The sequence below is a fragment of the Urtica dioica genome, chromosome 4, assembly GCF_054948205.1.
Source record: "Urtica dioica subsp. dioica isolate 48M chromosome 4, U.dioica_male_clone48M_v1_H2, whole genome shotgun sequence".
Classification (NCBI taxonomy): Eukaryota; Viridiplantae; Streptophyta; class Magnoliopsida; order Rosales; family Urticaceae; genus Urtica; species Urtica dioica.
This window is the reverse complement of record NC_142759.1, coordinates 49,325,200-49,343,233: the sequence shown is the minus strand read 5'-3', so window position 1 is coordinate 49,343,233 and position 18,034 is coordinate 49,325,200. Positions and strand designations below refer to the sequence as shown.

The following is an 18,034-nucleotide window of genomic DNA, read 5'->3' as shown; positions in this document are numbered from 1 at the left end:
CACATGAATGGCAAGTTTCTTGATCTTTTCTCTTCTATTAATCCTATATCTCCGGATGATCTTGAGGGAGTCATAGAGCCGGTTTTGGAGGAGAAAGATAATGAGGAGCTTGAAAAATTGCCTTCGGCCGAGGAGATTAAAGCTACGGTGTGGAGTATGCCGAGCCTCAAGGCTCCGGGTCCTGATGGTCTTCAAGGTTTCTTCTATAGGAAGTATTGGGATGTGGTGGGAGAGTCTTTGTGCTCCTTTGTCCGAGATTTCTTTGAGGGCAAAGGTTTGGACCAAGAAGCGTGCTTTGCTCATATTGTCCTTATTCCCAAGATTGAAGGTGCAGAGTCTTTTGATAACTTTAGACCCATAAGCTTGTGCAATTTTAGTTTTAAAGTGATCACTAGAATCATTACGGCCAAGCTTAGGAAGGTTCTCCATAAGATGATATCTCCGTTCCAATCGGCGTTTATTCCTGGGAGATGGATAGCTGAGAACACGATCCTTGTGAGAGAAGTTTTTGAGAAATTGAGGAGGAAAAAAGGCAAAGAAGGTCTCATAGGTGTGAAGATGGATATGAGTAAAGCATACGATAGAATGGAATGGGAGTTCATCTTCAAGGTTCTTCGCAATTTTGGGATGTCGGAGAAAGTGATCAAACTCATTGAAGAGTGTGTGTGTTCGGCTTCGAGTGCTATTCTCTTAAATGGGAGCCCGCTCGAGAGACTAAAGCTTGAAAGAGGTCTAAGGCAAGGAGATCCCCTATCGCCTTTCTTGTTCATTATCGCGTCGGAGGTTCTTAGTAGGCTTTTGGAGAGAGAGGAAAGAAAGGGTCTATTCCAAGGGATTAGTATTGGAAGGAATGTTCCTAGTATCTCTCACCTTATGTTCGCCGATGATACAATTCTTTTTTGTAAAGCGGATAAGGTTGAAGTGGAAGCGGTTTGGAGTTGTGTGGAAAAGTACCTTGCTTGGTCCGGGCAAAAAGTTAACGTGTCTAAATCCGGGCTAATTTTCTCGAACAATTGTGCGGAAGAGAGAAAAGTGGAGCTTGAGGGTTTCCTCGGAATGAAAGAGTGCTCTAAAGATGTTATTCACTTGGGAAATCCCCTTTTCATAAGCAAAAAGAAAGGCGAGAGTTTTGCTTTCCTCAAGAAAAAGGTGATGGATAGATTAGAAGGGTGGATGGCGCGTACTATTTCCAAAGCCGGTAGAACGACTCTCGTCAAGTCGGTGATTCAAAGCATCCCCGTTTACACAATGTCCACCTACAAGCTTCCAAAACTTTTTTGTCAAAGTCTAGATAAAATTACGAGAAAGTTTTGGTGGAAGGGGTCGGGAGAAGGAAATCGTTACATGGCTGTGATTGGTTGGAATGAGATTTGTAAGCCGAAGAAGTATGGAGGTCTCGGGTTCCGAAAATTTGAAGATATGAATACTGCTCTTATTGCTAAACTTGGGTGGCATATTGCAGCTAATTCTAATCTCAAGTGGGTAGAAATTCTATCTAAAAAGTACTGTGGTGGAAACAAGTTTTTTGAGGCCAAAGTTAAAAATCACCACTCTAAAAACTGGAAGGATTTATGCGCCTCCAGAGACCTGATTAAAGATAATTCTTGTTACTTGATTGGTAGCGGGGATGGTGTAGATATTTTCGAAGATAAGTGGATTCACTCGGGACAGAACATTTCTGAGCTGGGTCATCTAGGTTCTCAAGGGCTTTCTGTGAATTTGCTTATGGAAACTGAGAGTCGTCGGTGGGATCTAAAAAGCATCGAAGAAATCTGTGGAGAGGAGTGGGTTGAGCGTATTCAGAGAATCAGTCCCCTTGAGGCGCCTCTCCCTGACCGACTGATGTGGACGGCGGAAAATTTTGGTGAGTTCTCTGTAAAATCGGCTCTGAGCAGGATTCAAGGATTCCAAAATGAGCCTGCTTTACTGGTTTGGGGGAAGATTTGGAAGCTTCAAATCCATGAGAGAGGTCGGATTTTCTTATGGAGAATTGCCAAAGGGTGTTTTTCCCTCGCCCCTCTTTTACTGAGACGAAACCTTTCTCGAGATGACACTTGTCGAAGTTGCGGTTCAGGGCAAGAGACATTAGCTCACCTGTTCTTCACCTGCGATTGGGCCAAGAAATTATGGCTTTTGGAAGGTTTGGGTAAGAGGTGGTTTTGGAGGACTGAATCGAGTGGAGTGGAGATTATCGCAGCTGTCTTGGAGGCGAACTCTGAGAGTAATAAGGCGGGGAGTCCTAAGGACGAGTTTATTATCAGAGCTTGGCTTATTATGGAGGAGCTGTGGAGGCGGCGCAACAAAAAGGCTTTTGAGGAGATTGAGCTTGATTTTGAGAAATCGCGATGCATAATTCGGGTTTCAGTCAGGGAGCATATTGGGAGTTCAGAAAATTCCAGGATGGTAGAGATTGCTCATCCAATAGAGCCTGGCCTAAAGTGGAGGAGTCCTGGCGTTGGTATTACCAAAATTAACACTGATGCCTCTTTCAGGATCCATGGCGCTGCGGTGGGCCTTGTCGCCAGAGATGAGAGAGGAGCTGTTTCTTGGCTGTGGAGAAGCCCAATCCAGGCGGTTTCGGCGACTGAAGCAGAGCTCAAAGGTGTTTATTTAGCTTTGCTTGTTGCTAAATTCAGAGGTCTCCGTAAAGTCGTAGTGGAAGGAGACAACAAGAGTTTGATGGAGAGTCTGGAATCTTCCAAAGTCTGTCCGTTTTGGTTTTTATTACCGGTTTTTCAAAGTATTTTGAGTTGTTGTTGTTCTTTTGTTAGCGTTAGCTTTGTCTGGATTAGTAGAGACTCCAATAGAGTCGCCCATGCTTTGTGTCAGTGGGCGGCTCGTGATGGTTGCTCTGGCTTTTGTACTTTCGGGGATACTCCGACCCTTGTTCGGAGTTATTTTGACGATGATTTGGCGAGTTCTATGATAGTGGTTCCCTCGTCCTCTGCTAACCTTCCTACCCAGGAAAGGCAGTGAGTGGCGAGGTGTTTGTTTCAAAAAAAAAGTCTCGAAAAAGCAGATATCTCACCAACTGTATTATAAATCCTGTTCATATATATATATATATATATATATATATATATATATATATATATATATATATATTTTTTTTTTTTGAGGAAAAATCCTGTTCATATTAAAGTGATGGTCTCTAGATTATCTAGTATTATGTGAATGTAATCTTTTTTATATCTTCCAAGTAGACGTACATTTGTGATGGTTGGTACGTGAATATTGTGATTACTGTTCACCGGGAATGCAAAGAGGAAATTTCATTTTTTTGTCTTAAAAAATAAAGAAATATCAAAACTAGACATATTAGTTAAAAAAAAATATTCAAAATTAGAGTTTTGATTCAAATTAAGACAAAAATATTCTTTCACTCTATTTTTTTCATTTTAAATCATTAAATTTCATCCGAATCCATCCGAACCATCCGTATTCATTCGAATTTATCTTAAATCTTTGAATTTCATCGGATTTCATCTTAATTCATCGGAAAAAAATTTTAATTCAAAATTTTAACTTTTTTAAAACCGATCAAAATCATTTGATTACTAAATCTATCCTACAATAATTCCAATATGAAATTGTTGTCGCTCGTTTTCGGACAACGATTTAGGAACCGAAAGCGGTTAGACCCAAGGTCGGACCAAGTGATCTCGCTTCGATTCGAGCGTGTCGGACTTGGTATCCCAAGCCTTCCCTTAGCTGTTGATGATGTCTATCTTGTCCAAACACCTGAAAAAGTAAGAAAGATGTATAAATTACAAAGGAGAAAAAGAGGGGGTGCCTCTGTTTACCTCTCCGACGCTCAACATTAGTAGGATTGAGGTGGAATATGGAGGGTTTAAGTATTTAGAGGCCAAAGATGAGCGAAACGAGCGAGGTACGAGTTCGGCAGCGTTTCAGGACTCAAAATTGGATTACCTATCTCGAGAAGTCGAGCCTCGTATTTATAGGCGACCAAGGGACGTTTTGAAGGTCCCTTGGCCGAGTGAGATTGATTCGGCCATCGGCCGGGTGAGACTCGGTCGGCCGATGGCCGAGTGGAGTGTTGGATGCCGGGGGAGATTTACTTGGCCATTGGCCGAGTGAATTGCTGGACGCCGGGTGAGATTCACTCGGACATTGGCTGAGTGAGAGGCCTGGGCCGAGAGGGGATTCACTCGGCCATTGGCCGAGTGAACAGTTGGGCCGGCAAGGGCCGAGTGAACCTGATGGGCTGGTTGAGGGCTCACTCGCTCATTGGCCAAGTGAATCTTGATGGGCCACCTTGTTGGAATTGATCTAGGGTTTGTGAACTTTTGAGTCCAAGTATTTTAGCTCAAGCTTTGTTCATTTGGATCCATGAGGTCACTGTCACGAATCACATCGATTAGGAATAGTTAAACTGGAAGCTAAGTCAAAACAAGAACGAAAATTGTCAAAAGGGTATTTTTGTCTTTTGAGACATAGGATGAAATGGATGTCAATAATTTTTTTGACAAGTTCATTTGATGACTTAATGTCACTCGGCCATATTGAAATAATTGGGCCTTGTGGATTAATTTCATTTCATAAGAATTTTATTGAAAATTCTTAATGAGCCTTTCTCATGTTATCATGAACAAATGAAGAAGCTTCTAGAAGCTCCTTCTAGAATGAGTTTGGGCGCCTACCCTATAGAGAAATATGAGAGATTATTTTGTTCATAAATGTATCAAGATACTTGCCAAAAGAAAAAGAGGAAACAAATTTGCATATGGATGCTTAAGAATTTCGGCCAAGTTGAGAAAAAGGCAAGGCATGGAACAAAAAAGAAAACAAATCCAAGGCTTAATGAAGCCTATGTTGGCCGAGTGTCTCAAGAGAAAAAAGGGGAAATTGGCTCATGAATATGTGATATTCTATAGAAGAGGAAACTACCTTATTGAAGGTGAGACCTCTTGTCACGACCCGCGACCTCTCGTCGCCGGTTCACGAACCGCGACGGTGGGTTACGTCACAAGTCACAACATCACTATAATAATATATCTCATATCCACAGGAATAACATTATATAACCATAATCAACGCAATACTTATATTAAACATAATACGATAACATATAAGTATTATAAGTCGTTATATAAAACCTGGGTAAATTTTTTCGTTTTTCTCAATTCAAACTTTGAGTCTCACTACGACTCTAAATATTTACATAACTGCTCTTGGGTTTACGTATAATTACAGGAAATAGTTTTAGGAGCGTAGTTTACGGAAGGGGTTCAACAAAATATAGTTATAACTATAGAAGAGGTTGATCCCGAGTGAGTCTCCACTAGCCCAAAGGTCAAGAGATACACGTCCGGTCTTCGTCTTCAGTTCTGTTATTCACATCGCCGTCTTGCCCTTCTCTACATTACCAAGGGTCATAAAACTATGAGTCGATTGACTCAGCAAGTGGGAGTCTAACTTAGAAAATAAAGCGACTAATGCCATGTGATATCATGTGACGTGCAAACAAGCACATAATAATGCATGGATGCAAATCTAACAAGTCTAGAGCATGACTCTTGTGTATACACTTTAACTAGAACTTGTCGTCTTTAAGGTTACACACATCCCCCGCTATAACCTTCAGAACGACAAGAGACCAGCCTTAGACTTCGAGCAGCAGTCGTCCGGCGGCCTAAGAGTTTTAACGTCTGTCTGGGATCCACTAATGGTACCAACTTCATTCAGCGTCGGTACAACCCCCAGGCCCTCATAGCCCGTCAAGGTGCGTCCTTCAGGTCCTCGTAACCTGGCATTAAGATCGGGTGCGACTCTTGGTCGACTTCCCGATAAATGAGTACTCAGCGCCATCCCCCAGGCCCTCATAGCCCGTCAGGGTTCATTTCGTTTTGGTACCATCGACGCAACAATTCTTTAAGGTTCGGGTACTCTGCTGCACTCAGAGTACACTCAGGAAAGAAATTTCATTTCCCTTTTATGCTCGTTAGTGTTTTAGGTTGAAGACTCGGGATATGACTCCCGGTACTTCTACCCTCGATTTGAATTCGAGAGTTAAACACGGCTCTCCTGTCTCCCCCGTTCTAACGGGTCATCACAGCCTAAGGAAATTATATCACATATCAGAGGCTGGGTTTCACAAATCTCATGTTTGAACTTATTGAGCGAACTCACGCTAAGTTTTCAGGAAAAGCGGCCGAAGCCTTAATCTTTGAGATTATTCGATTTTAAAGCTTTTCCTATTCTTGTTTACTAACAAACAATAATGCACGTAAACAGGGTTATTCCCTTGGTATGTAGTTGACTTAAGTCTCCACACTTACCCGGAAAAGATCGTCTCAAAATCTGTTGACTTCCGGAGTTCCCTTGCTTTACACGCTTCCCGAGACTACGCGTCCTGAAGCGTTAACACGTTCCGAAGCATCGAGAAACTAAAACCCGAAGTTGAAACTCATTAGTCAATGATTCGAGAGATGATGACAAGCTTAAGGTTCGTTATCGGGATTCATTGCGAGTCAGTTCAGGGGTTCGAGAATTTAATTCACTTATTTCTCGGCTTTTCGGAATTTAAACTTATTCAAGACTCATACGAATTCGTACCAGAGAATGAGTACGAAATAAAATCAAAATCCTTATTTTAACGAGTCTGAAATAAATTAAAGAAATAATCCGAAAATAGTACGAACCGAGAATTCTAAATGAATTAACCAAAAATTAAATTCTCAAACATCTCTTAATAAATAATTAATAATCCTCGAGTACAAACCTCAAATCCAAAATTAAGACTCGAGTCTAACGCTATAAAACGATAAACGACTCACGAGTGAGATCGAGCTTTAAAAACTTTTCCTGAATTCACTATACTTCGGCTTCGACGCGTTCAGTTCTGCCGGCTCTCGCTCGATTCTATCCGATCTGTGACTGAGCTGTGAAATTCAGAAAACAAACATCGCGATCAATTCCCAAAATCAAGTTCCCGACTCGAAACGAACATCTAACTCAAACCTCAACGTCACAACATTTCCAACTTGTCATAAATTCTCAAACATGTCAATAAACCATATAACTTGTCAACAAATCACTTTAGTTGACATAAACTTCACATTTCTATCTCAAAAACCACTCATAAAAACCGAGCCTACATATATCACATCTCAAATCCCTTTCATCAATTCCAAATCAAATCACGATAATCAAAATGAATCACATACCCAAAACAAGTCTCACGGCCAAGTAAACTCACGGCCACAACAAAGAACCACACGGCCATCATCAAATTCCAAATCAAACCACATCAATACATGACTTTAACTCCTTACCCAAACATTTAACAATCACAGAAATGTCTTATAATCATCAAACAACTTCAGAAATTCAAGAGCCCCAACAATTCAAATCTCCAAACCACTCCATGAAATTCGACCAAAAATTCAAACTAAATCCAAGATATTCGAGTTCAATACTCCAATTCAAATTATCGACATCACCAATCAAGCTCAAACATCCATAAATCACATTCAATTCCTCAAGAATCCCCTTAGAACTCGAAATCCCAAAATCAAATTCCAAATCCTTAAACTTCAAAATTGATTTCGGAGAAGAAATTTCCTCACCTTGCTTGCTATGAAACCGATCTCCTCGGCACGTTCTCACTTGATTTCCGGTGTCCTTCCTCGGTCAGCGGCCACGGCGACTCGGCGGCGGCGACTCTTCTCCTCGGCGAGGCGCGCGCGCGGTGGCTGTGAGTTGCGCGAGAGGCAGAGCGACGAAGGAGAGGAAGACGAGGAAGAAAGAAGGAAGGACGAGGTGGTGGTGGCTGAGTGGCGTGGCTGGTGGTGAGTGGCGGCGATTGAATTTTTTTTTTTCTTTGTTCCTTCTTTCTTGCAGGTCGGGCGATAGTGAGGAAGAGGAAGGTAAGTTTCTTCTTTGCACGTGAAGAAGAAAAGAGAAGGGGAAAGAACATTGGAGAAGCAGGAAAATAAATTATTTATTTATTAAATTCACTTTTCCTCCATCTTCTAAAATCAACCCCACTCTCACGTTTTTATTCTAAAATAGCTCCAAAAACGTTACAATCACGTCCTTGTCACAAAATTTTGTCACTAAAACCCGTACTCGCTCGAACTTTTAATTAAGTTATTCAAACCGAGACTTTCCTCGTTCGTTCTTGATTAATTTAAATATATTTAAGGTTTCTCGGAAATAATTCTCATCCTTGAGAATTTATTTCTTAAATTAAATTCCGGCATATTTCCTCGGAAAATAATTTATTATTCGAGACGAACTCGATAAATCCTTTATTTATTCCGAGATTTTCCATCACCTCAAGATAATTTAAATTAACTCGATAAACTTCAACGTCCATAATTCATTCAAGAACTTACTTGTAATACACGAAAGCTCATTTATTAACCGTAAATTACAAACGGCGAGATTCAGAAGTTTATCCTTTACAATCCCTACCCCCTTAAAAGAGTTTCGTCCTCGAAACTTAAAACAGAGTAGGGTACTTCTTTTGCACCTCACTCTCGAGCTCCCATGTAGCTTCTTTCATCGACTGCTTCTTGATTTCTTCGTTGGACAACACACAAACTCTTCCGTTGCTGGGGTGGACCTTTCCCTCTCGGGCAAGACTGTTTGGGTAGAGGATGGCGGCGATGGGGGCCCAAAAGGCCTGGGCCAGGCCACACCTGAGGATGCGCATGGCGGCGGCCGGTTGTCGGAGGCGGGAGACGCTGCAGGCGGGGGCGCCGGTGCCAGGAAGGACCCTGCAGGTGGCCAGCGGACATGGGAGCCCAAGGGGACAAGTCCCGGCTGGACTTGAGCACGCGCGTGGTGGTGGAGAGCCGCCGGAGGCGGGCGGCGCTGCAGGTGGGGGCGCCGGCGCCGGGGACGAAGGGTGCCGGCCGCCCATTGCCGGAGAGGGGGTGGCGGTCAGCCCGGCTCCCCTGCAAACCCTAGGACCCATAGCCGGGCCTAGGTGAAGGAGATCCAGCCCGCCCCAGGTTGGGCCACGCGTTTGGGCCGGATGTACATCAAGAAGGCCGCCCGGCCGACCCAGAACCCAACGGGCGCGAGAGGGACTTGTTTGGGCCAGCCCTTGGCGAGGTTGATCCTTGGGCTCGGGGGCCCGACGCGTGTCATGGGCCTATGGCTGGGCCGGAAGCGTCAATGGGGCTGCCTTCTGAGGTTGACACACAGGAAACATGCCCCGCCGGGCCGAGCATGTGCACTATGGCTCGGCCGGCCCATTCGGGCGATCGTCGCGAGGAACTCCATGAGTCGAGGACCGCTCCCAATGCCGAGGGCTCGGGCGCGTCGTCGAGTCGCCGCACCCTATCGACCTCCCTAACTACTTTGACCATACAAGAAGAGGAGCGCACCTCATCATACCCTATCGGGGAATCGGCGATTCGAGGAGGTTTTGACTGCTCCGGAGTTGACTTCTCGAGTTCTCTTTTACTCGCCAGCTTCAGACGCTTGAGGAAGTGATTAAGCATTCCGCTATCCATTTCGTTGTTGCGACCGTTGCCCGATGACCTTTCGACTCGTCCGCGAAGGGGATACGTTGCTATTCACGAGGCGAGTCTCCGCGGGGGGTTACGGCTGCCTTTCCAACCCGTGATCCAGGATCTTTTGATCCGACTGAACGTCTACGCGTCCCAGATGTCTCCATCGCCACATGATGCTTCATCGAGCGAAGGGCCGAGCCATGAGGGCCGACGATATTAGGAACCTTGTATCCGCCTATGCCGTCCCCGGGAAGCCCGGCTTCTACAAGGTTCAACACCGCAAGCGATTCCCCATACTTACTAAGCTATCATCCAAACACCGCTACCCTTGGGTGTGGGTATCCGAATCCACCTTTTGGGCGGCGCCTCTCACTTTCGGCTCCGTGACCGACTTTTTGGCCGATCGCGGCATCGAGATTTTCGAGCTCGCGCTTGTGGTTGGAGCGGTACCGGATTCGAGGCGACAGGGATCGCTCTTCGAGTCCCCAGATCTTATGGCGACTACCGGGTGGTTTGTGCCTGGCGATGAAGGTTCCCAATGCTCCGGACTTGGCGCGGAGGTCGTGGAGGACCCCGAGTCCGTGGTGGGGGGTTCGTCGGCTCCCCTCCTCGACGTGGGGAGTATTAACCACATATACGCTTTCATGCTATTGTTTCTTTTTGTCGTTTACACTTATTGTTACGTTCTAACTGACTGACGCCTTTTTCCTTTTTTGCAGATACCATGGTCCGTCGATTGCGCGCGCGAGTGCCGAGGGTAGAATCTACTACTGAAGCTGGAGTCGCGGCCCGTTCCCGAGTTGAGGCTCGTCGCGGGGGATCGCCAACGTGGGCGCGGAACGACGCGAACTCTTCGAACAAGCGACCGCTATCGACGGCCTTCCTCGGTCCATCCTCCGGCCATAAACGCGCCCATACGTCAGCAGCGCCAGATGGCATGGACTCAATGCTCCTAGCGGAGGCCGCAGAGCTGCGAGGCCAATGTTCCCAGGGGATCCTCGAGACCCCTTTGCGAGACTTCAGGGATCTGTTGACGACGAGCGACCTCGAGTACTTTCAGAATGGAATCGGCAACGCTCGAAAGGTATGGCCCGCTCGTCTGACTTACATGCGGACATTGTGCTTGTTCTGATTATACGTGCGCCACCATTTTTCATAGATGCTCACGTATCAAGAACGAGGTGACTGCATCCTCCGAGATCTGTTGTGGAGAATGCAGATCATGAAGAGGGATATGGAAAGCATGGCGGCCAACCATGCTGCCGCCTTAGTAGGGGTTCGGACTGCCTAAGAGTTCCAAGCGCTCGAGGAGGAGTCGAAGCGAACTCGCGAGGAATTGGAGGCCGAGAGATCATTCCGTGTGGCTGAGCAGGCGTCTCAGGAGAAGGCGGATCAAGCTGCCAACACCTTCTAGGGGGAGACGAAGAAACTCCTGGCGGCGCTCTCGAGCCGAGATGAGGAGCTGAACATCGTCCACGCTCGACTATCGGCGAGCGAGATCTCTCGGGTCAAGGCCGAGAGGGAGAGGGATTCTCTGCTAGTGGAGATGCAAACCCTCATCGAAGAGAAAGACGACGCCATGCGATCCAAGACGGACTAGAGGATGACTGGGACCTGGCGTTGGAGGAGGCTCGTTATGCGGCGGCCATACGGGTTCAAGATGCAACCGCGAAGGAGAACGCGTCTCACGAGACCACCTTTTCCTTCTTCGACACCATGTTTCCTCCTCTGGACGACGTGCCACAGGCATGCGACCCGCATCCCCATGTTCCCGTGGAGGCTGCTCAATCAAAAAACCACATGCTTGACGGTGATGCTAGCGACGGGTCGGGCGCCCCTCGCCCCGAGGATGACGAGGAGCAGATCGAATTCGGTTCAGAGTAGCCAACTTTATTTTGATTCTTGTTTAGTGCTTGCCCCGTGTTTTCTTTCAGATACTTGTTATGATTTCTTTTGTTTGACATTCGTCGTGTTTTCTTTTCCGTTGGGTTGTTCATGCGACATTGTTTGTTTTAGCTGAAGTTTTCCCCGGTTTATCACGTGTCTTATTTTCTCGATTTACTATGCTTAGCATAATCGATTTGCGCAAATAGTGTGTGTCTTACGATTCCCGGCTTACTATATCTAGTGTAACCGGCTTGCACGGTTTAGCGCCCCACCTGGCGGCGAGGTTTTCCGCGGACGCTGGCTAGACCAGTTTCGTTGGTGGATGCGATTCTTTGCCCTTCATTAGTGACTCATTGCCTATCGGCGTGTGCGAGCTGAATGGCTATCGCGCCCACCTTCCCGCACGTACGCTACCGATCGGCGTACATGTTGCGTGCCAGAATGGGCTTGAGGCGAGCGCAGTTCGCAGCGAGTACGATACCTGTCCGTACGTTTATCACGTTTTGGGCTTTGGTTGCCAGGATCATCAGTCCGGTGCGCGGACGTGATCGGCCGACGCCCCGTTACGTATCGGCGTGCGAGGCGTAGAATCGTGCGAGAGCGTCCGCGAAAGATGTGTGGGGTCAGAGGTCCGGTGCGCGGATCCAACCCCGTTTCACTACCTTTTGGCGTGCGAAGCATTGAATCGTGCGAGAGCGTCGCGCAAGAGATGTGTACCTATTACCCATTAGCCCCCCGAGTTTCTTGTGTACTCGTAGAGGAGACTAGAAATTATAATGCAATAGAATAAAGGTTTCGATGCGAAATGTAATCCGATTATCACGTCAAAATAGCCAAAATTACATTCCCAAGCCATTGGCCTTATTTGAAATTGGAAATAGTCTTTTGCTAAACTTGAAATTAAGGCGAAAACAATTCAACATAAAGGAGACAGGAACGGCTCCTATTGGTAGTACTGCCGCAGGTGCTCCGCGTTCCATGGGTGCGTGAACACGAGCCCCTCCAGGTTCTCGAGCTCGTACGTGCCATTGTGAATGGCTCGGCGCACGCAGTACGGGCCTTTCCAGGTGTGGCCCAGAACTCTCGCTCCATGTACCTTGTGTTTTGGAACACCCTTCTAAGGATGAGGCTTCCGTCGGCGAACTTCCGCAGCTTGACCTTGGAATTGTAATACTTCTCGACCTTCCTCTTCTGTGCAGCGAGGCGGATAAATGCGTCTGCCCTCTTCTCGTCGATGAGGTCTAACTCGAACCTGATTGCCCCATCGTTGGCAGCTTCTTCGTACTCTTTGATGCGAAAGGTTGGCAACTTGGTCTCAACAGGTACTAAGGCCTCGACACCAAATGCAAGAGTGAAAAGAGTCTCGCCGGTCGCGGTCCGCGCGGTCATCCGGTATGCCCAGAGGACCATGGGAAGCTCCTCGACCCAAGCCCCATTTCTCTCCTCCAGCTTCTTCTTCAGGTTCTCTTTAATTATTTTGTTGACCGCCTCGACTTGACCGTTGGCTTGGGGATGGCGGGGAGAGGAGAAAGTCTTGCTAATGCCCAATTTTTCGCACATGTCCTGGAGGCGTTGTCGAATTGTTTTCCGTTGCTAGTCACAATCGACGCGGGGACCCCGAAGCGGTAGACAATGTTCTTCCAGATGAAGCTTGTCGTGTTCGCTTCCGTAATCTTGGCTAACGGTTTGGCCTCGACCCGTTTTGTAAAGTAATCGATGGCGACGATCGCGTGCTTATATTGTCATGGGGCCGTAGGCAGCTCGCCAATGAGATCGATTACCCACTTTGCGAAGGGCCGAGGTACGATGATTGGACAAAGCGGGGTTGGCGCTTGGCGCGGTATCTGAGCAAACCTTTGGCATTTGTAACATCTTTTGGCCCAATCGTGGAAGTCCTTTTTCAAGGTAGGCCAAAAGTATCCGAGCCTTAGCAGCTTTGGGGCCAAGGATTATCCGACGACATGATTTCCGCACACCCCTTCGTGTACTTCACGGAGCGCTTTAGAGGATACTCCATGCCCCTTCTTCGATGCTTGAAGCATCGAAGAAGGGGCATGGAGTATCCTCTCTTGAATAGGTTGTTGTCCCTCATAGTGTATTTCGGCGCCAAGCTTCTCAGCTTTCTAGCCTCTTCTTTGTCTTTAGGGACGACTCCTCGCTTGAGGTACTCTATGAGCGGCGTCATCCATGAGGGGGGCAGATTTCGTCAACCACCCCTACGTCGCCTCTCGAGACGTAGGGTCGAATCAGCACTTCTATCGGGACGTTGCCTTCCCCCTCTTCGTCTATCCCGAACGCAAGGCATGCTAGGGTGTCGCCGTCAATGTTCGCCTCTCGGGGAACTTAGACTATCTCGAACCAAGACAAGGCCGCTAGATTCTTCTGGGTCTTTGACAAATACGCGACCATGTTTGGCTCTTTGGCTGCGTAGTCGCCCTTAACCTGGTTCACAATCAGTTGCGAGTCATAGTGAATGCGCAGGTTTTGGACACCTAGCTTGTTTGCCAATTCCAAGCCAATGATCAGAGCCTCGTACTCTGCCTCGTTGTTGGAAGCCTTAAACTCGAACCGCAGGGCGTATCTCAGTTTTTCCCTATCCGGATTTGTGAGCATGACGCCGGCACCACCCCCCCGGGCATTTGACATGCTATCCACGTGTAAGTCCCAGACCGGCCCTATCGGGTTGTTGATTCTCTTCTTCGACGACCCATCACGGTCGTTCTCGTTGTCTTCCTTGTTCTCGTTGTCTTTGTTACCCTCGTCTGTTGAGGGTGCATTGGTGAATTTGGCACTCTTGACAAGGGCGAGGGACAATTTCTCGCACTCTTGACAAGGGCGAGGGACAATTTCTCGATTTTTGGGTATCAAGTCTCGGCGTCTAGGAGCGGCTTGCTAACATAGTAAACCGGCCATTGCACCTTGTCTTCCTCGCGTATCAGAACCGCGCTCACGGCCCTGTCGGTCACCACGAGGTAGATATATAGGGTCTCGCCATCTTTCGGTTTTGCGAGGAATGGGGGAGAGCTGAAGTAGGCCTTCATCTCGCGGAACGCCTCCTCACACTCCTTTGTCCACACAAACCCGTCGGTCTTCTTCAACGCTTTGAAAAATGGTTGGCACCTGTCGGTTGCCTTAGACACGAATCGCGTTAAGGCGGCGATCCCTCCCGTCAAACTCTGTACTTCCATGACTTTTTATGGCGACCTCATCTCTAAGATCGCCCTAATCTTCTCGGGATTAGCTTCAATCCCGCGGCGGCTTACCATGTAGCCCAGGAATTTTCTAGACTCAACCCCAAAAACGCACTTATTGGGGTTGAGTTTCATCTTGTAGCGCCGCAAGATTGTGAACATTTCCTTGAGGCCTCGAACGTGGTCGTGGGCCTTGAGGCTTTTGACCAGCATGTCATCCACGTAGACCTCCATCGTTTTGCCAATTTGATTGGCTAACATTCGGTTCCCTAACCTTTGATATGTTGCTCCCGCGTTTTTTAGGCCAAAGGGCATGACCTTGTAGCAGTAAAGTCCACGGTTCGTAACAAAGGTGGTCTTAATTTGATCTGGCTTGTGCATGCGGATATGATTGTAGCCTGAGTAGGCGTCCATGAAGCTCAGCAACTCGTGGCCTGCCGTGGCATCCACGAGCTGCTCGATCCTCGGGAGAGGGAAGCTGTCTTTCGGCAGGCTTTGTTGAGGTCTTTGTAATCGATACAAATCCACCACTTCCTGTTTGGCTTCATCACCATAACGACATTGGACACCCACTTGGGGTGTTCCACCTCCCTGATGAAGTTGGCGGTGAGAAGTTTGTCAACTTCTTCACCAATGGCTTGGTACCTCTCTCCACTGAATGCCCGTCGCGGTTGGACGCGCTCGATCACCCTCTTGTCATCTTGAGGCGGTGGACCATTATCTCGGGTTCGATCCCTGACATATCAGCGTGTGTCCACGCGAAGACGTCTTTGAACTCGCAGAAGAAGGCTGCGAGCTAGAGTTGGATTTTGGACGGGAGTTGGGCGCTTACCTTGACTACTTGGTCAGGCTTCGTGTCATCCAACACGACGGGAACGAGGTCATCCGGTGTCTCTACCTTCCAACGCTCGACATCATCCCTTTGTCCAGTTCTCTAAAGGTGCCCCATTCCTCTATCTTACACGGGAACTTGTCTCCGAGCTGGAAGACGGTGCTCACCATCTTTCCCTTTCCCTATCCGTCCACGCCTTAGATGTAGCACATCCTTGCCATCGATTGGTCTCCCAACATTATGGCAATCCCCTTCTCGGTTGGGAATTTCATCATCAGGTGATAGGTGGACCTTATGGCCTTCAACCGATTGAGAGTCGAGCGGCCGATGATGATATTGTATTCTGAGGGCTGGTCCACAACCAGGAACGACACGATGTGGGTGATCTCAATCCCCCCGGTGTCCCGAAGGTGACCGGGAGGTCGATGGTGCCCTCTGTCATGACCCTCTCCCCAGAGAATCCGAAGAGTGGGGTCGAGATCGGGGTCGGTCTCATCCCGGATAGTTTCACCAAGGCCAACACAACAAACTTCATCTGGAAGTCCATCATATGCCGCCACGGCATCCCAGTGTCAATTGTGACTGACAATGGTGCACAATTTGACAATGCCTGGGTTAGAGAAATTTGCGCCCAACTAGGGATCAGCAAGACATTCTCATCCCCGCGGCATCCACAGGCTAATGGCCAAGTGGAAGCCATCAACAAGACGATAAGAAGCAACCTCAAGAAAAAAACTCGAGGCTAAGAAGGGTGCCTGGGCTAAGGAGCTACCATTCATCCTATGGGCCTACCTAACGACTGTTCGAAACGCCACCGGAGAGACCCCCTTTTCCCTAGCTTTCGGGGTTGAGGCTGTGGTCCCCGTGGAAACCGAGGTCCCCACTTACCGAGTTGACACTTTCGACGAGAGAGAAAATGACGAGGCCATGCGCCTCAAACTGGATCTAATTGATGAGAAAAGATCCAAGGCTGTCACCCGACTCGCCGCACAAAAGCGTAAAGTCAAGAAATACTACAACGCCAAAGTCAAGAGGCGAATCTTTGCCGTCGGCAACCTTGTACTTAGGCGCGTGTTCCAAAACACACAAGTGCAAGACGCCGGTGTCATGGGCCCGAATTAAGAATGACCATATAGAGTTCGCCAAGTCATACATGACGGAACCTATAACATCGAACATACGGACGGGACCCCAATCCGACATCCTTGGAACGCCGAACACTTGAGGCAGTACTACTAGTGACAAGCAGTTCCCCCATTTATTGCTTTTATTTCCCTGATTCAATAAGGCCCTGTCACGCCCCGGGAAAACAGGCTCATGCGTCAATGTTTGAGGATGTTATCGATTCGCAAAAAAAATAAAGTTTGAGGTTTTTCTATCTTCAAATTTCCGCTTTATTAAGTTTTAGTCATCAAGGCGCACGACCTGTACACTAAAAACTTGGGGGGCTGGTGATTCATGCGACGTACACTAAAAAATACACGGCCCAAGAAACAAAACCTTAAGCCCTCCACACACACAGGAATATGGGCTTAGGAAGCTCCAGACCCCAACGGCCCCTCGAGCATACGGGTCTGAGTAAAGTTGTCGACCTAACTCGACACCCCTTCGGTCTCCAATTGGAACGAAGCAAGAAATCTTGATACACGCTTAAGTCTCCCGCACACACATGGGAAGACAGGCTTAAGAAAATCACCAAATATAGGCTTAAGTCCCCCGCACACACACAAGGATACATGCTTACGAAGATCGAACCCCGACGGCCCTTCAAGCATACGGGTTTGAGTGAAACCATCGGCCTTCTCGGCGTAACCCTTCATCAAGGCTTAAGTCCCCTGTACACACACGGGGATACATGCTTAAGAATCTCGGACCCTGACGGCCCTTCGTGCATACGGGTTCGAGTGAAATCGTCGGCCTTCCTGGCATGCCATAAGTCGTGTAAAGGCATAAGTGAAAGGTTTTAGGCCACCCCCAATGCATGTAAGTCACGTAAAGGCACTGCCTCAAACCTTAATGGCCAAATCTGAGCCTTGCACATTCGGTCGCCAATGGTACAAAACACACGGGTTTGAGTAAAATCGTCGGCCTAACCCGGTATGCCGTAAGTCGCATAAAGGCACAGGTAAAGGAGGCTGGGCTACTCCCTCTGCCACACACATACATTCGGTAGCCCATGGCACGAACTCAAAATCGCTGGACCACACCCGGCGCAATACATATGTTCGGTCGCCCATGGCACGAACCCAAAGTCGCCGAGCCACACCCAGCGCAGTACATATGTTCGGTCACCCATGGCATGAACCCAAAGTCGCAGGGCCACACCCGGTGCATTACATATGTTCGGTCGCCCATGGCATGAACCCAAAGTCACCGAGCCACACCCGATGTAATATATACGTTGGCACGAACTCAATGTCGTTGGGCCATACCCGGTGCAACACGTATAGTCGGCCACCTATTGCATGCACCTAAAGTCGCCAGGCCATACCCAACGCAACACATATGCTCGGTCGCCAATGGCACGAGCACGAAGCCCCCGTGCCATACCTGGCGCGACATCTTCGGTTTCCAAATGGCACAAAGCAAAGTCGTTGGACCAAAGCCAGATTTCGGCATGCCAAACCATCGGCCTA

The 18,034-nt window shown here is 47.9% G+C and overlaps 1 long non-coding RNA gene across 1 annotated transcript; it reads right to left on the bottom strand.

The window, feature by feature from the left end:
- Nucleotides 1-5,199: 5,199 nt before the first annotated feature.
- On the bottom strand, nucleotides 5,200-7,828 carry LOC149401823 (uncharacterized). The gene is made up of 4 exons (XR_016296745.1): nucleotides 7,590-7,828; nucleotides 6,798-6,902; nucleotides 6,300-6,407; nucleotides 5,200-5,378 (listed from the first exon to the last, which is right to left on the bottom strand). It is a non-coding gene; the product is annotated as an uncharacterized LOC149401823 (long non-coding RNA).
- Between the last annotated feature and the right edge of the window lie 10,206 nt (nucleotides 7,829-18,034).